Consider the following 22,346-nt stretch of genomic DNA (forward strand, 5'->3'; position numbering starts at 1 on the left):
TGTAGATGTGATCGGGGCCTTAGTTACAGGATCCATCGGTCGTGGTTGGTGACATCTTGTAGATGTGATCGGAGCCTTAGTTACAGGATCCATCGCTCGTGGTTGGTGAGGTCTTGTAGATGTGATCGGAGCCTTAGTTACAGGATCCATCGGTCGTGGTCGGTGACGTCTTGTAGATGTGATCGGAGCCTTAGTTACAGGATCCATCGGTCGTGGTTGGTGACGTCTTGTAGATGTGATCGGAGCCTTAGTTACAGGATCCATCGCTCGTGGTTGGTGAGGTCTTGTAGATGTGATCGGAGCCTTAGTTACAGGATCCATCGCTCGTGGTTGGTGAGGTCTTGTAGATGTGATCGGAGCCTTAGTTACAGGATCCATCGCTCGTGGTTGGTGACGTCTTGTAGATGTGATCGGAGCCTTAGTTACCGGATCTATTGCTCGTGGTTGGAGACGTCTTGTAGATGTGATCGGAGACTTAGTTACAGGATCTATCGCTCGTGGTTGGAGACATCTTGTAGATGTGATCGGGGCCTTAGTTACAGGATCCATCGCTCGTGGTCGGTGATGTCTTGTAGATGTGATCGGGGCCTTAGTTACAGGATCCATCGCTCGTGGTTGGTGACGTCTTGTAGATGTGATCGGAGCCTTATTACAGGATCCATCGCTCGTGGTTGGTGACGTCTTGTAGATGTGATCGGAGCCTTATTACAGGATCCATCGCTCGTGGTTGGTAACGTCTTGTAGATGTGATCGGGGCCTTAGTTACAGGATCCATCGCTCGTGGTTGGTGACGTCTTGTAGATGTGATCGGAGCCTTAGTTACAGGATCCATCGCTCGTGGTTGGTGACGTCTTGTAGATGTGATCGGAGCCTTAGTTACAGGATCCATCGGTTGTGGTTGGTGACGTCTTGTAGATGTTATCGGAGCCTTAGTTACAGGATCCATCGCTCGTGGTTGGTGACGTCTTGTAGATGTGATCGGAGCCTTAGTTACAGGATCCATCGGTCGTGGTTGGTGACGTCTTGTAGATGTGATCGGGGCCTTAGTTACAGGATCCATCGGTCGTGGTTGGTGACGTCTTGTAGATGTGATCGGGGCCTTAGTTACAGGATCCATCGCTCGTGGTTGGTGACGTCTTGTAGATGTGATCGGGGCCTTAGTTACAGGATCCATCGCTCGTGGTTGGTGACGTCTTCTAGATGTGATCGGAGCCTTAGTTACAGGATCTATCGCTCGTGGTTGGTGTCGTCTTGTAGATGTGATCGGGGCCTTAGTTACAGGATCCATCGCTCGTGGTCGGTGATGTCTTGTAGATGTGATCGGGGCCTTAGTTACAGGATCCATCGCTCGTGGTTGGTGACGTCTTGTAGATGTGATCGGAGCCTTATTACAGGATCCATCGCTCGTGGTTGGTGACGTCTTGTAGATGTGATCGGAGCCTTATTACAGGATCCATCGCTCGTGGTTGGTAACGTCTTGTAGATGTGATCGGGGCCTTAGTTACAGGATCCATCGCTCGTGGTTGGTGACGTCTTGTAGATGTGATCGGAGCCTTAGTTACAGGATCCATTGGTCGTTGTTGGTGACGTCTTGTAGATGTGATCGGAGCCTTAGTTACAGGATCCATCGCTCGTGGTTGGTGACGTCTTGTAGATGTGATCGGAGCCTTAGTTACAGGATCCATCGCTCGTGGTTGGTGACGTCTTGTAGATGTGATCGGAGCCTTAGTTACAGGATCCATCGGTCGTGGTTGGTGACGTCTTGTAGATGTTATCGGAGCCTTAGTTACAGGATCCATCGCTCGTGGTTGGTGACGTCTTGTAGATGTGATCGGAGCCTTAGTTACAGGATCCATCGGTCGTGGTTGGTGACGTCTTGTAGATGTGATCGGGGCCTTAGTTACAGGATCCATCGGTCGTGGTTGGTGACATCTTGTAGATGTGATCGGAGCCTTAGTTACAGGATCCATCGCTCGTGGTTGGTGAGGTCTTGTAGATGTGATCGGAGCCTTAGTTACAGGATCCATCGCTCGTGGTTGGTGACGTCTTCTAGATGTGATCGGAGCCTTAGTTACAGGATCTATCGCTCGTGGTTGGTGTCGTCTTGTAGATGTGATCGGGGCCTTAGTTACAGGATCCATCGCTCGTGGTCGGTGATGTCTTGTAGATGTGATCGGGGCCTTAGTTACAGGATCCATCGCTCGTGGTTGGTGACGTCTTGTAGATGTGATCGGAGCCTTATTACAGGATCCATCGCTCGTGGTTGGTGACGTCTTGTAGATGTGATCGGAGCCTTATTACAGGATCCATCGCTCGTGGTTGGTAACGTCTTGTAGATGTGATCGGGGCCTTAGTTACAGGATCCATCGCTCGTGGTTGGTGACGTCTTGTAGATGTGATCGGAGCCTTAGTTACAGGATCCATTGGTCGTTGTTGGTGACGTCTTGTAGATGTGATCGGAGCCTTAGTTACAGGATCCATCGCTCGTGGTTGGTGACGTCTTGTAGATGTGATCGGAGCCTTAGTTACAGGATCCATCGGTCGTGGTTGGTGACGTCTTGTAGATGTTATCGGAGCCTTAGTTACAGGATCCATCGCTCGTGGTTGGTGACGTCTTGTAGATGTGATCGGAGCCTTAGTTACAGGATCCATCGGTCGTGGTTGGTGACGTCTTGTAGATGTGATCGGGGCCTTAGTTACAGGATCCATCGGTCGTGGTTGGTGACATCTTGTAGATGTGATCGGAGCCTTAGTTACAGGATCCATCGCTCGTGGTTGGTGAGGTCTTGTAGATGTGATCGGAGCCTTAGTTACAGGATCCATCGCTCGTGGTTGGTGGCGTCTTGTAGATGTGATCGGGGCCTTAGTTACAGGATCCATCGGTCGTGGTCGGTGACGTCTTGTAGATGTGATCAGAGCCTTAGTTACAGGATCCATCGGTCGTGGTTGGTGACGTCTTGTAGATGTGATCGGAGCCTTAGTTACAGGATCCATCGCTCGTGGTTGGTGAGGTCTTGTAGATGTGATCGGAGACTTAGTTACAGGATCTATCGCTCGTGGTTGGAGACATCTTGTAGATGTGATCGGGGCCTTAGTTACAGGATCCATCGCTCGTGGTTGGTGACGTCTTGTAGATGTGATCGGGGCCTTAGTTACAGGATCCATCGCTCGTGGTTGGTGACGTCTTCTAGATGTGATCGGAGCCTTAGTTACAGGATCTATCGCTCGTGGTTGGTGTCGTCTTGTAGATGTGATCGGGGCCTTAGTTACAGGATCCATCGCTCGTGGTCGGTGATGTCTTGTAGATGTGATCGGGGCCTTAGTTACAGGATCCATCGCTCGTGGTTGGTGACGTCTTGTAGATGTGATCGGAGCCTTATTACAGGATCCATCGCTCGTGGTTGGTGACGTCTTGTAGATGTGATCGGAGCCTTATTACAGGATCCATCGCTCGTGGTTGGTAACGTCTTGTAGATGTGATCGGGGCCTTAGTTACAGGATCCATCGCTCGTGGTTGGTGACGTCTTGTAGATGTGATCGGAGCCTTAGTTACAGGATCCATTGGTCGTTGTTGGTGACGTCTTGTAGATGTGATCGGAGCCTTAGTTACAGGATCCATCGCTCGTGGTTGGTGATGTCTTGTAGATGTGATCGGAGCCTTAGTTACAGGATCCATCGCTCGTGGTTGGTGACGTCTTGTAGATGTGATCGGAGCCTTAGTTACAGGATCCATCGCTCGTGGTTGGTGATGTCTTGTAGATGTGATCGGAGCTTTAGTTACAGGATCCATCGCTCGTGGTTGGTGACGTCTTGTAGATGTGATCGGAGCCTTATTACAGGATCCATCGCTCGTGGTTGGTGACGTCTTGTAGATGTGATCGGAGCCTTATTACAGGATCCATCGCTCGTGGTTGGTGACGTCTTGTAGATGTGATCGGAGCCTTAGTTACAGGATCTATCGCTCGTGGTTTGTGTCGTCTTGTAGATGTGATCGGGGCCTTAGTTACAGGATCCATCGCTCGTGGTTGGTGACGTCTTGTAGATGTGATTGGAGCCTTAGTTACAGGATCCATCGCTCGTGGTTGGTGATGTCTTGTAGATGTGATCGGTGCCTTAGTTACAGGATCCATCGGTCGTGGTCGGTGATGTCTTGTAGATGTGATCGGGGCCTTAGTTACAGGAGCCATCGCTCGTGGTTGGTGACGTCTTGTAGGTGTGATCGGAGCCTTAGTTACAGGATCCATCGGTCGTGGTTGGTGACGTCTTGTAGATGTGATCGGAGCCTTAGTTACAGGATCCATCGCTCGTGGTTGGTGACGTCTTGTAGATGTGATCGGAGCCTTAGTTACAGGATGCATCGGTCGTGGTTGGTGACGTCTTGTAGATGTGATCGGGGCCTTAGTTACAGGATCCATCGCTCGTGGTTGGGGACGTCTTGTAGATGTGATCGGAGCCTTAGTTACAGGATCCATCGCTCGTGGTTGGGGACGTCTTGTAGATGTGATCGGAGCCTTAGTTACAAGATCCATCGCTCGTGGTTGGGGACGTCTTGTAGATGTGATCGGAGCCTTAGTTACAAGATCCATCGCTCGTGGTTGGGGACGTCTTGTAGATGTGATCGGAGCCTTATTTACAGGATCTATCGCTCGTGGTTGGTGACGTCTTGTAGATGTGATCGGGGCCTTAGTTACAGGATCCATCGCTCGTGGTTGGTGACGTCTTGTAGATGTGATCGGAGCTTTAGTTACAGGATCCATCGCTCGTGGTTGGTGACGTCTTGTAGATGTGATTGGGTCCTCAGTTACAGGATCCATCGCTCGTGGTCGGTGACGTCTTGTCTTGTAGATGTGATCGGGGCCTTAGTTACAGGATCCATCGCTCGTGGTTGGTGATGTCTTGTAGATGTGATCGGAGCCTTAGTTACAGGATCCATCGCTCGTGGTTGGTGACGTCTTGTAGATGTGATCGGGGCCTTAGTTACAGGATCCATCGTTCGTGGTTGGTGACGTCTTGTAGATGTGATCGGAGCCTTAGTTACAGGATCCATCGCTCGTGGTTAGTGACGTCTTGTAGATGTGATCGGAGCCTTAGTTACAGGATCCATCGCTCGTGGTTGGTGACGTCTTGTAGATGTGATCGGAGCCTTAGTTACAGGATCCATCGCTCGTGGTTGGTGACATCTTGTAGATGTGATCGGGATTTAGTTACAGGATCCATCGCTCGTGGTTGGTGATGTCTTGTAGATGTGATCGGAGCCTTAGTTACAGGTTCCGTCGCTCGTGGTTGGTGACGTCTTGTAGATGTGATCAGAGCGTTAGTTACAGGATCCGTCGCTCGTGGTTGGTGACGTCTTGAAGATGTTATCGGGGCCTTTGTTACAGGATCCATCGCTCGTGGTTGGTGACGTCTTGTAGATGTGATCGGAGCCTTAGTTATAGGATCCATCGCTCGTGGTTGGTGATGTCTTGTAGATGTGATCGGGGCCTTAGTTACAGGATCCATCGCTCGTGGTTGGTGAGGTCTTGTAGATGTGATCGGAGCCTTAGGGCGGCTTTGCACGTTGTGATATTGCACGTGCGATGTCGGTGGGGTCAAATCGAAAGTGACGCACATCCGGCGTCGCAGTCGATATCGCAACGTGTAAAACCTTTTTGATACGATGAACGAGCGCAAAAGCGTCGTTGTCGGAGGCTGCAGCGATGATACGATATTTCCATAATGCCGGTGCAGCGACAGGTACAATGTTGTTCCTCGCTCCTGCGGCAGCACACATCGCTGTGTGTGAAGCCGCAGGAGCGAGGAACTTCAACTTACCTGCCGCCGGCTGCAATGAGAAGGACGGAGGTGGGCGGGATGTTTACATCCTGCTCATCTCCACCCCTCCGCTTCAATTGGCCGCCTGCCGTGTGACGTCACTGTGACGCCGCACGACCCGCCCCCTAAAGAAGGAGGCGGGTCGCCGGCCAGAGGGACGTCGCACGGCAGGTATGTGCGTGTAAAGCTGCCGTAGCGATAATAATCGCTACGGCAGCTTTCACTAGATATCGAACGTGCGACGGGAGCGGGACTATCGCTGCAGCATCGGTAACACATTGTTACCGATGTTGCAACGTGCAAAGCCCGCCTAAGGGTATGTGCGCACGTTGCTTTTTACCTGCTTTTTACCTGCTTTTTTGCTGCTTTTTCTTCTGCGCTGTTTAATGCCAAAATGGATGTGTTCTTCTATTCAAGCAAAGTCTATGGGAATTTGGGTTTCTTGTTCACACTATGTTGTTCAAAATGCTGCCTTTTTGTGGCAGAACTTTGGTCAAAAACTCAGCTTTGCAGTGCAAAACCCAAATGGCAAAAACAATTGACATGTTGCTTCTTTGAAAAGCTGAGTTTTTGACCAAAGTTCTGCCTCAAAAAGGCAGCATTTTGAACAACATAGTGTGAACAAGAAACCCAAATTCCCATAGACTTTGCTTGAATAGAAGAACACATCCATTTTGGCATTAAACAGCGCAGAAGAAAAAGCAGCAAAAAAGCAGGTAAAAAGCAGGTAAAAAGCAACGTGCGCACATACCCTAAGTTACAGGATCCATTGGTCGTGGTTGGTGATGTCTTGTAGATGTGATCGGAGCCTTAGTTACAGGATCCATCGCTCGTGGTTGGTGTCGTCTTGTAGATGTGATCGGAGCCTTAGTTACAGGATCCATCGCTCGTGGTTGGTGACGTCTTGTAGATGTGATCGGAGCCTTAGTTACAGGATCCATCGCTCATGGTTGGTGACGTCTTGTAGATGTGATCGGGGCCTTAGTTACAGGATCCATCGCTCGTGGTTGGTGACATCTTGTAGATGTGATCGGAGCCTTAGTTACAGGATCCATCGCTCGTGGTTGGTGACGTCTTGTAGATGTGATCGGAGCCTTAGTTACAGGATCCATCGCTCGTGGTTGGTGACGTCTTGTAGATGTGATCGGAGCCTTAGTTACAGGATGCATCGGTCATGGTTGGTGACATCTTGTAGATGTGATCGGAGCCTTAGTTACAGGATCCATCGGTCGTGGTTGGTGATGTCTTGTAGATGTGATCGGGGCCTTAGTTACAGGATGCATCGCTCGTGGTTGGTGATGTCTTGTAGATGTGATCGGGGCCTTAGTTACAGGATCCATCGCTCGTGGTTTGTGACGTCTTGTAGATGTGATCGGGGCCTTAGTTACAGGATCCATCGGTCGTGGTTGGTGACATCTTGTAGATGTGATCGGGGCCTTAGTTACAGGATCCATCGCTCGTGGTCGGTGACGTCTTGTAGATGTGATCGGAGCCTTAGTTACAGGATCCATCGCTCGTGGTTGGTGACGTCTTGTAGATGTGATCGGAGCCTTAGTTACAGGATCCATCGCTCGTGGTTGGTGACGTCTTGTAGATGTGATTGGAGCCTTAGTTACAGGATCCATCGCTCGTGGTTGGTGACGTCTTGTAGATGTGATCGGAGCCTTAGTTACAGGATCCATCGCTCGTGGTTGGTGACGTCTTGTAGATGTGATCGGAGGCTGTTGAGTTCTTATAGAATATTCTGTGATTGTGAAGTAGTTTCTCATGTGTAAAATAATCCTTGTGGTGACAGCCCGGAGGACCTGTTCCTCTCAGTTTCTCTGTAATTGCAGTTCTGTATCTCACACATTATATCATCTATGATTTCCTTCTGTTCCTTAGTCGTGGGCCGGACCAGATCCCTCCAGCTGATCCAGTTTTCATCCCCCTTCTCTTGAATGACCCCTGAGGATGGACGAGGATTGCAATGAGATCAGCAGAAGTTTGTTGCACTTTGCCCTGGAGATCATCTCCCTGCTGAGCGGAGAGGTAACTCCTCCATATTTCTATCAGCCTCATTGTATAAGGTTGGAGTCACACATCCAAATGCAAAGAAAAAACAGGAAATGACATCAGAAGCCACAGGAAGTGTGTGTGCTGCCAATAAAAGGCGAGTGCTCACCTCCCCGGAGTGCAGGCTAACCATGGCACGGCATATTAATGTTGAGATGCTGATTATGATGCTGTCGCCTCCTCGTAGAAGCATCTGGGTTGGTCACGTCAACCTGCTGGATAAAACCCAGTGCAGCAGCGCACGCTCCGTGGTGTTCAAGGTCAAATGCGATGACATTTTTGGAATGAACAGACAAGCTTTACAATATACATCTGCCAAGCAATGTAGGTGGACTAACATAAATGGCTTTACTCCCATTGAGGAACGCGGGGACAGCCCTAAAATAGTTTTCTTACATGTGGCTTCAAACAAACTATGATTTGCCTTTAAATCGAGGCGAGAAAGTCATCACATACGGATCGCTCACAAACAACATTTTTCAAAAACCGCAGACTCACATTGCACTCATGTTGCACACAGATTTCCATTCGGACAACGCTCGTACGACTCTCCGGTATGAGAATCGAACTGATTTGTAATACGTAAATGTGACTCCAGCCTTATGTGTAGAGCTGGACAGACTGTAAGTAAATTGGGACCGGCGGGTCTCTGTTCCTTTTTTTTTTTTTTTTCTTTTTTCTTTTAAACCTGGTTCTGATCCAGTATTCAGTCCCCATGTAAGTCTATGGGGATCAGAAACCTGAGATTAAAAATGTTGGTAAAAGGGATAGGAAGATAGTAGTGGGCACGTTGTACTCACCCATGCTATGTCATGGCAGCAAGCTGCTTCCAGGTCCCACATTCACTTCCGGAGGAGCCTTCTTTGAATATACATTGCTTTCCCCAACCATCGGTGCCTGTGATTGGTTTCAGTCAGCTGCGCCCCCACACTAAGTGGCAGTGTGTCAGCTGACTGCTTCCATTCACAGGTGCTATGCTCATCTATATCGTAGGCCGGGGTTACATTGGCATATGGCCATAGAACATGCCCACTTGCTGTGCGCTCCATGGACAGAATGAATGAGCGATGACTGATTGAAGGCAGATGCGGTTACACAGGCTGGGGGCCTGTGTGATCACATCTGAGAGAAATGAGGAAATATACCTTGCCTCAGAGAAGTCCCCAAAGAAGTAGACAGCACCCCACATATAAAGATTACGGTGATGTAGGAAAACACAGTACACAGGAAAAATAGATTTAGCAAAGGCGAGGCCCACCTAACTTGATGCAAAGAAAAGGAAAGAAAACTCATTGTGGTCAGTACAAAATCGCTGTAAAAAAAATACCAAACTCCTGATAGTAAAAAAAAATGGCCCTGGAGGTCGAACGACCTCACCCCCACTATATCAGGTACTTCTGTAATTAATTGGAGAACAAAATACTAAAACTGTGTTCAGTTTTGGAGACTTCACCTATAAAAAGACATAAAAAAATAGAATGAGTCCAAAGAAGACAAAGTATAGAGCGGCCGGGATTTTGTAGATTGAGCGAGTCTACTGCATGTGAATGGAATATGTGCTCAATTGTAGGACATTTACCAGATCCTGAAAATTTACTAATCGATTTGTGCAAATCTCCTAAAAGTCTCTCCGCCTTTTTACACAAAGCAGAAGATTTCATTAGGCAGAGAAAACTCAACCGTCCTTGGCACGGGCAGTCGGGCGTCCTTGTAATATCTCGGTGGTATCACGTTACAAGGTATACTGCAGCCACTCGGGAGCCAGGGTAAGAACAGAGGCAGGGAATTCAGCAGCAAGTTTAGGGTAAATCTTCATAGTGATAAATGGTTTTCTGAGCTCTGACATTAACAGTGGACAAATAGTATCGGGCTCCTGTTTTGTAGAACAGCAGCAGAGAAAAATACAGAGATTCAGATAATTGGAGAGAGGAGAGTTGATTTATCACGATCGTGACTGTAGTGTCCCCGGACAGTAATCACCGGCGTAGATCGGTGGGACTTGTTTATATATCAGTCTTTACAGGGCAATTATAGGCCTTGTAGGATTTGTAATCACTTTTTACTCAGGAAACGTTCAGCAGATTCACTCGTGTCTTCTGTCCTGAGTGTAATAATATTCCAGATTACGGTCCCAGATTACTGGAGACTGTTATTGATCCCGGAAATTATACTGATTGTCAGATCTGGAGTCGGGAAAGAAAATCTCCTCAAGTGTTTCTCTCCATCCATAGGATTACACAATAGTGAGGAAGACATCGGGGGACTGTGTGACTCCCATCATCCATCTCCAGGAGTCAGGAGGGCGGAGCCGGAGCCCGAAACCAATCACAGCCCCTCTTCCTATACATGAGAGGAGCAAGAAGAAGATCCTAGAGCTCAACAACAAGATGATTGAGCTGCTGAACAAAGAGGTGACTGCTGGGACATTATACAGGAGGCACTGGAGGATTCTGGGTGATGAGGGGAGAGGTGACTGCTGGGACATTATACAGGAGGCACTGGAGGATTCTGGGTGATGAGGGGAAAGGTGACTGCTGGGACATTATACAGGAAGCACTGGAGGATTCTGGGTGATGAGGGGAGAGGTGACTGCTGGGACATTATACAGGAAGCACTGGAGGATTCTGGGTGATGAGGGGGGAGGTGACTGCTGGGACATTATACAGGAGGCACTGGAGGATTCTGGGTGATGTCGGTGTCGTTGTTGTCAGGTTCCTATAAGGTGTCAGGACGTCGCTGTCTTTCTCTCCATGGAGGAGTGGGAGTATCTGGAAGGGCACAAGGAGCGGTACGAGGAGGTGGTGATGGAGGAGCAGCGGCCGGTGACAGCAGAAGGTGAGGGGAGATTATGCATATATTGTACTGTGTATAAGGTTTAGTTTGGGGGGGGAAATGCTGCATCACAATTAACTTTGAAAATTAGAAGTGTTATTAGTTTATCAAACTTCAGAGTGAATGAGGAAAGAGAGGTGTGAATCGCACCAATATTTGGTTTGCGCCGTCATCTTCTTAAGTTCTTCTAGGCATTTATAGTGTCAGGAATGTAGCTTTATAGTGAAGTGTATGAGTAGTGACCAGTTCCACCAACAAGTGATAATGGTCAAGGTTTTCAACCCAGTGACTAAAACAAACAGACACAGCTGACGAGACGTCTTAACACTAGAAGTCCCAGAGAGGGGTCATTTTAACATTTCTACCTTTGGAACCCGATGCAGCTCGAAATTTCTGGGACTTCTAGTGTTAAAACTGAGTGAGGAGTATCTGAATTCCTATAAAGTTGAGGTTGAGGAACCCAGTGTGATATCACAGGTCATACAGGACACAAAGGTAGTTATAGGTAATTTACTGCGTCAGAAATGTCTCTCCCAGGATAAGATTTCACATCCGATGGGGATTTCATGATCTGTTCAAGCTTTTCTGAAGAATCACCAATAAATGGGCAATGTTGAGGACCTTAGATACAGTGATTGGCATCAGAAATGTACTGCAGCAGATGAAAGACTTGATTACTTCACCTTTAAATAGGAAAATGTCCAGTAGTGCCATCAGCTCAGAAGTGGCAGCAACCAGTGAGGGCCAAAACCTATCTACTGTTCTGAGAAGTCTGACTAGAAATGGTTTTTATAGAAGAGTTCTGGCTAAAAACATTCAACATGGACAAAGTGTCTTGCTAGTGCATGAAAACATAAGATGAGGGGCAGAAAAATGTAAAGGACTTCGAACTGGGACCGAAACCCCTAGGTTGAAGCCAATTAGCAAAAGAGCTTCCTGGTGACTGAAGCAGTCTTTTTTTTAATATCTCCCGGGCACTCTGCCCAGGCTATGATGGTCCTACAGGATTGGTGGAATTAGGCTGTGCACTTGTTGGGTGGCTTTCCAATTCGAATAGTTAATTCTCCTCTGAGTGAGGTAGACAGAGAGGCTGAGATTTACATTAAATTAGCAAGACACAATCTCAGACAATGGACTGCTCCGATGAGTATGGCGGAAAACAATGACTTAACAAACATGAGTTACCACACAAAAGGGATTCATGTCTAGCCAAATTAAGAACATTAACCTCTGACAGACATTGAACAGGGCTGGGTCTTCACAACTCCATTATAGAAACATAGCACTAATGGTGTTGATAAATTGCAGGTCACATATTCAGTCTCTGTGTCTGCATAGGTGAACCCATGAAGAAAAATCCCCCAGAGAGATGTCCCCGTTCTCTGTGTCCCCAGGACTGTCCAGAGGAGAAGCACAATGTCCCGGTGACTCATCAGGTAGATGGCTCTGAAGTCTCCACAACGTCTAACCATAAAATGATTGGATCGGAGCTCGATTTACATTCTCTTGTCTTTTTTAGGCTGAAAATCTGATGGATATAAAGGTTGAGGTTATAGATGAAGAAGAAGAAGAGACTATGGACTTATGGGCCGATCAGCAGGGTAAGGAGGGGAGACTGTCGTGTCTGTTCTGTGGTCACCTGTGTACTCCCATCATCTCCTCATCACATAACACAATCTGTTCCATCACTGTGTGTTTCCTACAGATGAACTCATGGAAAGAAATCCCCCAGAGAGATGTCCCCGTCCTCTGTGTCCCCAGGACTGTCCAGAGGAGAAGCACAATGTCCCGGAGACTCATCAGGTAGATGGCGCTGAGCCCTGGACCGGATCTGTATATGGGGGACATTTCTGCTCCTGTGGTCATAGATTTTGGTGGTTTCTTATTTTCCACGAGTATTTTAGTATTTGTTACATCTGATCTATTAGATGGAAGATTTGATTATTATTAAAGTGGAGGCTGAAACAGAGGATGAAGAGAGGACGAGTGGGGATCAGCCGTGTATCCGTGACGGGAAAGCCGAACCTGAAGTCAAAATTACCGCTGGTATGTAATAATGAATGTACAAAGTCAATCTAGATGTTTCGTACAATGAGTCTTTACCTTGGAGAATTGGAAAGAGCTCCTCAGCTTCCAGCTTTGACTGTAGCTTCTGTCAGTGTTCAGTCCCCCTTTTGGTCTCTAGTTCACTTGACTATGAGCTATCTCCAATGTAAGACAAAAGCTCTCATAGCAGGAGAAAAGGAGTTAAAAAAGCAAGTCAATTGCAGACTTGCTTATTTTTATGCTAGGTATCTTATCGTACAAATTTTATAACCAAAGAACTATTTACACAATCAATGCTTTTATAAGGCTGGATTCACACATGGAGTTTTTTTTTTTTAAATAAATTGGGATTGGATTAAAAATAGAATGACATGTAGTCTTTCCTGCAGAATCTACTTTAAAATTCATAAAAAAATGTTTGGTTTAGCTTCAAAATAATGTTGTGAATATCTACTTTGTCATTAAAAGAAAACTTTAAACATGATTTTTTTATCTTAACAGAAAATCACATGAGGAATTCTGAGGGAAACTTCATGGCATTGTTAAATGATGAAGATGAAGATCTCAAGCAGTCCTCTTCAGAAGAAAATGGCATTACCATTAATGTAAATTCAGGACTTAACAGTACAGATCTAACACACAATCCCTGTAACCATGAAGATCCTTCTCCTGTCCAATCTCAAATTGCTTCCACAAGCACAGGTCAGAAAAGGTTTCATTGTGATCAGTGTGGAAAACAATTTACAAAAAACTCAAGTCTTTATGCACACAGAAGAATTCACACAGGGGAGAAGCCGTATTCCTGTTCAGTATGTGGTAGAAGCTTTACAGATAAATCAAGTCTTGTTATACATGAAAGATTTCACACAGGAGAGAAGCCGTATTCATGTATGCTATGTGAGAAGTCTTTTACAGATAAATCAAGTCTTGTTAGACATGAGAGAATTCACACAGGGGAAAAGCCATATTTATGTTCACAATGTGGGAAAAGCTTTACAGGTAAATCAGATCTTGTTAAACATCAGAAAATTCATACAGAAGAGAAGCCGTATTCATGTTCAGAATGTGGTAAGTGCTTTAAAGGTAAATCAGATGTCGCTAAACATCAGAAAATTCACACAGGGGAGAGGCCATTCTCTTGTTCAGAATGTGGGAAACGCTTTACACATCCATCAGATCTTGCAAAACATCAGAAAATTCACACAGGAGAGAAGCCATATTCATGTTTAGAATGTGGGAAATCTTTTATTACGAAGGCTAGTCTTAGACATCATCATCAAAGTCACACAGGAGAGAAGCCATTTCCCTGTTCACTATGTGGAAAATGCTTTTTAAAGAAATCAAACCTTCTTACACATCAGAGAATTCACACAGGAGAGAAACCATATCCATGTTCAGAATGTGGGAAATGTTTTGCCCAGAAGTCAAGTCTTGTTAAACATCAGCGAATTCACACAGGAGAGAAGCCTTACACATGTTCAGAATGTGGGAAACATTTTGCTCAAAAGTCAAGCCTTTACAAACATCAGAGAGGCCACACAGGAGAGACGCCATTATGATGCTCTGCATGTGCAAAATGTTTTAAAAGGTAATTAAATTTTGAAACTCACCGGAGAATTGCTGGAGAGGAAACCAGATTGTTGTTAAGAATGTGGGAAATGTGCAGGTATCTTTTTTTAATATTTATTCAAACATTATGAATATATAAAGATAATTATTAAGATAATGAAACTGAATAAAACCATTAAGATATCGACATTGCAGTAATTTATTAAAAGAGAAATCCAAGACTTTATTTTTATTTCATACAGAAGGAAATGCTTAAGATGGACAGATTTTATATTGTCTTTGTCGTGGAAACCCTTTCCTGGGAATGGTAATTTGGAGTGAGATGCAAGTGATCCCCATATCTGCCAGTGTTGGTCCAATTAATAGCAATGCATCGGAGACAAGAACACACAGCCGGTGTCCGTGCACCTGGCTTGTCTGAATCTCAGATGCTAAGTAACAAGTTTATTACAACCACAAAAGAAAAGGGGCGGCTGAGGACATGACCCAAAAAGGATATATTAGTTGGGAATAAGAAAATTGTAAATTATGGATTCTGCTGAATTCCTTCAAACTAGCTCTGTCCATTGTTCTATACCTTCAGTAACCAAGACAAACTTTAAATAAAGACAACCCCCAGTGTTATTGCTTTTCTGAATATCACTTATAAAGGTAAGATAAAAACACAAAATTATCGAAGATATATATTGCTTAAATAATAAAGCACGGTATAAAATATTAACCATAATTACTCCTTTTTATATTATTTACAGACAATTTATACATTATACATTACTCCATGCTATGATGATAGCCTGTAGGGCACAAATCCCGTTGTCACGGTGGTGGGTGTTTACTCATTGCGCCTCAGGTCTGGGCTTACCTGTAACGCCTGCCTGGAGCCACAGACTCAGACTGGCTGTAAAGGGAGGTTAGAGGAAAGCCGCTCACAAAGCAGGACCCCGAGAACTTTGCAACCTTTTAACCCCTATACAGGGATTTGGAATTACACAGAGCCCCAGAGATCACCACATGTGGTAGGTTGTAGTCTGTGGTGGTCAGGCAGGGTCAAAAAAACAGGAAATGCAATACAGGAACAGAATCGGCAGGCAAGGGCGTAATAAGGAAACAAAGCAGAGGTTAAATCCGGGACTGGCAATAAGGTACAAGAACGACAGGCAGGAGGGGAGTCAGAACACAAGCAAAGGTCAGCGCATGGGAATCCCTATACAAACAGAACAGGAACCAGGAATACAGAACTATCTCTGGCAGAAGTCAGCAGACAGGAGGGGGAATAAGAAGGGTGTGGTGTCTTCCAATTGGTTGTAGCTGAATGATGGTAACTTTAAGCAAAGGAAGAAAAAAGGAACGGCACTCACCGGTAATTGCTGTGAAGTGTTCAGATTTATTTCATGGTCAGAGGATACATGCTTCGGCGTTACAGGGAGGGAATGAGGATTGTTAGCACAAAAAGACTAGGGCCGTTTCGCCCCTGTAGGTGGGGCTTCAACAGGTCTTCCTGTTCCTTTTTTCTTCCTTTGCTTAATGTTCTATGCTCTGATGCTTTTGGAACAAGCACCCCGCAGCTGTATTCAGTATAGTCCGACCTGGAAGTCTCCTCTGGTCGCAGCAGAGATCAATAGCACCGTGTGTGCTTTTCACAACTAGCTGCTGATTGTTTAATGTGGACAGTCCTCAGTGAAAGTAGTGCCCCGCAAATCCTTCTTACTACTACTGAATGATGGTAACGTTAGCTGGAAGATATGCCACCTACAGTCAGCCAGTGGTACTGCAGATCCCATGGAAACCCAGCCCAGTGAATGAGCTGAGCCTGCGCCCACCGGCGCCGCTGGCATCGACTCCCCTCCCACCACCAGCACTATCCACGGCGGGAACATGGCGTCGCCTGGTGATCGAAGCAGAAGTCTATGGAGCGGACTCCAGTGGGGACATAACATTACCTTGGAGGTGCAGGACTAAGCGACTACCTCGTCTTCAATATAGCCTCTGATGTTGAGATCAGGCTTGTGCTGGAAGGTAGTCGCCAGGTACCACTCCAGGGTAGTCCGCCGGTTCTGCAGCAGCTGACCCCAGGGGTCAGGAATGTAGATCCAAACTAAGGACCAGGCAGGACAGCTGCAACTGACTGGCAGCCTGGTTCTGGCAGGATGGCTGGTACAGACTAGACGGCCTTAAGTAACCAGTGCCTCTCACATAGGCTGAAAAGAACTTCTGGATTAAGCGCACTTCCTCTTTCAGAAGAGAGGACAAAGCATGTTCCCACACCCCAAGGAGACCTGTGCAGCGTATGCAGACATCAGGAAGCTGCGGCGAGAGCCAGAGACATCGCAGAGCAGCCGGAATGGTAAGTGCGCTGGCATCCCTCACGGGTGGAGGAAGCGGAACAGTGCAGGGATTACATTACAGTAACACCCTTCGCATTGCACTCGGACACATGTTAGTGAATGATTCAGCTCGCATTTGCGATTTTTTTTTTTTTTTTTTTTTTTCTCAGTCCAAATCGGACTGAGAAAAAAATTGCAGCATGCTGCTTTTTTGCGAGTTTCTACTGCGAGTCTCTCCAATGCAAGTCTATGGGAGCGTGTAAATAATCGGATGTCACGGGACGGCACTCACACCATCCTAGTGACATGCGATTTTCTAAATACATTTCTCGCATGTTTCCTAAAACACTGGAAACCAGTGATTCTCACAATGTCTGTCAATCACTATTCTCTGTCAGTCGGTCTTTCCCTCTCGGTCTCTATTCTTTCTCTGTCGGTCGGTCTCTATGTCTTGTCTGTCTCTCTCTCTCTGTCCATGTCGGTCATTTTCCCCTCCTCTCTCATACTCACTGTTCCCCGATCTCCGGCGCGGCACTGCACGGCGTTCACACTGCTGCGGCGGCTTTTACTATTTTGAAAAAGCCGGCCGCTCATTAAACAATCTCGTATTCCCTGCTTTCCCCGCCCACAGGCGCCTATGATTGGTTGCAGTGAGACACGCCCCCACGCTGAGTGACAGGTGTCACACTGCACCCAATCACAGCAGCCGGTGGGCGTGTCTATACTGTGCAGTGAAATAAATAATTAAATAATTAAAAAAAAAACGGCGTGCGGTCCCCCCCAATTTTAATACCATCCAGATAAAGTCATACGGCTGAAGGCTGGTATTCTCAGGATGGGGAGCTCCACGTTATGGGGAGCCCCCCAGCCTAACAATATCAGTCAGCAGCCGCCCAGAATTGCTGCAGAAGCTGCCACTAAATCATAGATTAATCTTGTCAGGCGTCTCCCCGAGATTCCTTCCATGATTAATCTGTAAATTACAGTAAATAAACACACACACACAACTGAAAAAATCATTTATTAGAAATAAAAAAAACAAATCCCTCATTACCAATTTAATAAGCCCCAAAAAGCCCTCCATGTCCGGCGTAATCCACGGACCTCCAGCGTCGCTTCCAGCATGAAGGTGACAGGAGCTGCAGCAGACACCGCCGCTCCTGTCACCTCCATGCAGCAACTGAGGTGAGTAGCGCGATCAGCTGAGGTGTCACTGAGGTTAATCGCGGCCACCGTTGGATCCAGTGGCGGCCATCGGGTAACCTCAGTGACAGCTCAGCTGATCGCGCTACTCACCTCAGTTGCTGCGTGGAGGTGACAGGAGCGGCGGTGTCTGCTGCAGCTCCTGTCACCTTCATGCTGGAAGCGACGCTTATTATTATTGGGGCTTATTAAATTGGTAATGAGGGATTTGTTTGTGTTTTTTATTTCTAAAAAATTATTTTTTCAGTTGTGTGTGTTTATTTACTGTAATTTACAGATTAATCATGGAAGGAATCTCGGGGAGACGCCTGACATGATTAATCTAGGATTTAGTGGCAGCTATGGGCTGCCAATAACTCCTTATTACCCCGATTTGCCAACGCACCAGGGCAAATCGGGAAGAGTCGGGTACAGTCCCAGAACTGTCGCATCTAATGTATGCGGCAATTCTGGGCGGCTGCTGGCTGATATTGTTAGGCTGGGGGCTCCCCATAACGTGGGGCTCCCCATCCTGAGAATACCAGCCTTCAGCCGTATGGCTTTATCTGGCTGGTATTAAAATTGGAGGGGACCGCACGCCGTTTTTTTTAATTATTTATTTATTTATTTTACTGCACAGTATAGACACGCCCACCGGCTGCTGTGATTGGGTGCAGTGTGACACCTGTCACTCAGAGTGGGGGCGTGTCTCACTGCAACCAATCATAGGCGCCTGTGAGCGGGGAAAGCAGGGAATACGAGATTGTTTAATGGGCGGCCGGCTTTTTCAAAATATTAAAAGCCGCCGGAGCAGTGTGAATGCCGTGCAGCGCCGGGGATCGGGGAACAGTGAGTATGAGAGAGGAGGGGAAACTTGAGTCACTCAGGGGATTAGTCGTCACCGGTGAGTCCTTCACTGGTGACCGCTAATCAGGACGCGGCACAGACAGAGCCGCAGCATGACAATGAAGTCGGGTGAAGTTCACCTGAGTTCATTGTGATCATGCGGCTCTGTCTGTGTCTGCTGTCATCTGCCATTCAGCTCTGCTACATGGCTGTCTGTGTCTGCTGTCATCTGCCATTCAGCTCTGCTACATGGCTGTCTGTGTCTGCTGTCAGCGGCCATTCAGCTCTGCTACATGGCTGTCTGTGTCTGCTGTCATCTGCCATTCAGCTCTGCTACATGGCTGTCTGTGTCTGCTGTCAGCGGCCATTCAGCTCTGCTACATGGCTGTCTGTGTCTGCTGTCAGCGGCCATGTAGCAGAGCTGAATGGCAGATGACATAGTAAAAAATACGCATTACACACGCTAGTAAAATCATTAATTTAGTCAGAAAAAGCATCGCACTTGCGTTGCACTCGGACCTAACGTGAACTAAAATCAGCTGAGTTTTTTTCAGCTCAGTCGCACCGATTTTACTCGCATAGATGTGTTTCCAGCCTAACTGTCTAAACTGCTGAGGGTTGCTAGCACATATAGGGGCACATTCACGTATGAACCAGTGTATGGTAATGAAGGAGCAACCCTTTGCTTTGCGCTGGTGTTTGAGCGGCAGCAGTTAAATAAAAGCGCAGTAACCATCATGATCTAAAATCACCAATTTCTATAGATACTACTGCTGTTCAACTGCCAAGTGCTGTCAGCAAGCACAGGTGTGTACTGATCCACGAACCAGTGTGAATGGGTCTAAACAAAATGGTGGATTAACCCCTTGTGTGCAAAAATACTGAAACATTAAATATACCAGTTATTCTTGTTGCACATTAATGATCTAAATAGCCTTTATAACTGGAAGCCTGGAAATTCACAACACATGTTGAAATTATATAAAAAATGATGGGATTTGTTTGATTCAATGGGAATTTTCCTGCAGCGTGATGTGTGAACCTGTCTTTTCCTGGACCATGACTCATCGTTTGAGATCTTACTTGTGCTTTTTTTATGATGGTTGTAAATTGCTCTTTTTATTCTTAATAAAAACATACTTTTTGATATTTGCAAAAATACATAGTTGCATTTAAGACTCTCTTTTTTTCTTTGTGTTTAATGCTACTGTTTGAGTCTGCAAAATAAGTTGTAAATAATGAAAATCTGGAAGTGTTTTTTCTGTGTACTAAATGGAACAATATGTCCATGATTTCACTGCAACCACAGATCTGCCACACATGTATCTCTGCGTGTGACGGGGCCTTTAGGTCCTTGGATCCTCGAAGAAGTGACTCAGGATGCCAGGCTTGAGGAGAGACACGTGGAATGAATTGGGTATGTGAAATAAGGCTGAAAGCTTCATCTTGTAGGAGACGGCATTCATTTCTTTAAGAACCTCCAAAGGTCCAATGCATCTGGGACCCAAATTGTAAGAAGGCATTTTTAGACAGACATATCTTGATTAGAGCCATGCCTTGTCTCCATGCTGAAAACCAGGTGGATCCAGACATCTCCTATCTGAGTGACTCTTCATCGGTTGGGACAATTTCACCAATGTGACTCCAGTGTCTTCCCAAATTTTACAGAAACTTAGCGAGAGCGTCGGCCTGTAATCAAAGTCCAGAAAATGGACTTACTGGTACAAGCGAGAGTGGACCCACTGGGCTGCAGCACACGGTACACCTGAGGGGTGTGACCTAGGCGCACAACAGGTATTCACCAGAGCATCTGGTGAGGATAGACTGGGCTGCCGGTAGGAACTAGGTGCCACTCAGGGAAACTTGGTGCTGCAACCGCTGGCCCCAGGGGTGCAGAGACTGACCGTCTCAGATAAGGCTGATGTGGCAGGCATGGCCGCTATGGATAGATGCCGCAGCTGGTACGGATAGGTGCAGAGAAATAGCCTGTACCTAAAGTGTAGGTTTGAAAACATAACCTGTATTACATAGTGCTAAACGACCCCAATCTCGTGCAACCAGTCGTGTTTTATTAAATACGAGGAGTTCAGAGAGCCTGAGGCAGGAAACACAGTCAGTTCAGTTTCGAGTTCAGTTGGTAGTTGGAGGTGAAGTAAAGTGGAGGTCAGGCCTGTGTGACAGGCCTGTAACAGACTGACAGGTGCCAGGGTAGGAGCCCTGGTACCTCTGGCTAGGAGGCATACGGAGGCCTCTGCCTGCAGGAGCCGGAAAGACGGCTCGGTGGAACCGTGGTGGACCGGGACAGGGTAGTGGCCTGCCGGTACTGACCTGGGGAACCGACTCGGAAACTGGAGCGCAAGAGGCGGTACTCAGACCCTGAAACGAGGTCTAGAAAATACTGGACTGAGTTAATTAACTGATTGCGGTCTGGACTATAGGTCCTTTCCCACCCAAAGTCCCCCATAGAAGACAACAGCCCACCGAGGGGGATAGAAAGCCACCGCCAAGGCTCAGAGATCCCACGGGCCAGCGTCTGAGGGCAAACGGGCTCTTCCGATAGCCACAAGCCGGGGAGCAGATTCCTGACGATGCAAGCGCAGGTAGTCCACCATCACACAAACAGGTGCAGGAGAAAGGCAGAGACCACCAACTGGGTGGGGAACCCGACTGCAGCCGGCTGCGGGCACCAACCACCATCATCTTGGTTTACCAGAGACTCGAGTGTTTCATTCTAATCATGAGTACAACAGTGCCCTCCGGCCGCCCATCTCCCTGCACCACCAAAGCACCCCCAACGGGTCCCGGGGCCACCATCCCTGCCCACGGAGGGGTTAACAACTTGCTGCATACCATCTCCCCCGGGTGCCCCGTAACTGCAGCGGTGGTGTCCACCTTCACCACATCCCATGGGTGGCGTCACGAACTTAAAACACTGCTCTGGCCGTGCACTTACGTCCCTAAACCGCCAACCCCTTTTTGGTCGGAGTGACCGCAGGACCACTGGGTCCGGAGACCCTCGAGCCACCCACAGAAGGTCCGGACCTGAGTGGCTCGGCTGCCGAGCACGGGGCGGCACACAAGCCGTGGCCGCCGGTGATTTAACTAGAACTGCATGTACGGCTAAACTATTCTGAAATGACCAGTTAAATTACAGAAGGCCGCGGCTTGTCTAGATCAGGATGCGGTGCCAGTAATTCGTGTTCTGTACCTTTTATCAGAGTCCTGAGTGAGGCGTGCTTAAGTACCATGCAGTATGTAACAGGCCTCTCTCTTACCCAGGAGTCTCAAATATGCGACCCTGAGAAACCTTGCGGCCCTCAGGCCCCCTAATGATGGAGGCCCTATGCCAGGGGCCGCAGTCATCTGCGCTTTACTTCAGATGATTTCCGCCGCTCACAGAAACGTTCTGAAGAGCTTCAGCAGAAGCAGCTGCCGGCCCGAGTACAGCAGGTGACATCATTGTATGACATCACCTGCTGGCCTCTGATTGGCCGGCGGCTGCCATTGGTACCTAATTAACTATATCGTAAGGTGAAAAAATAAATAAAAAAAAAACAATTGTTTCACCGCCACTATTTCTCCTGGTGTGCGGTCCCCACCTTACACCAGCACATGTCGCATACCATCACTCGAGCCCTCACCAGTACAGCTACTGGGAAGGTCCACTTAATGACCAAG

The 22,346-nt window shown here is 47.2% G+C and overlaps 1 pseudogene; it reads left to right on the top strand.

Annotated features, from left to right (window-relative positions):
- LOC142264639 (uncharacterized) overlaps positions 1-22,346 on the top strand; it is a 238,957-nt pseudogene that overhangs the window by 140,246 nt on the left and 76,365 nt on the right.

This window comes from Anomaloglossus baeobatrachus, chromosome 1 (assembly GCF_048569485.1).
Source record: "Anomaloglossus baeobatrachus isolate aAnoBae1 chromosome 1, aAnoBae1.hap1, whole genome shotgun sequence".
Classification (NCBI taxonomy): domain Eukaryota; kingdom Metazoa; phylum Chordata; class Amphibia; order Anura; family Aromobatidae; genus Anomaloglossus; species Anomaloglossus baeobatrachus.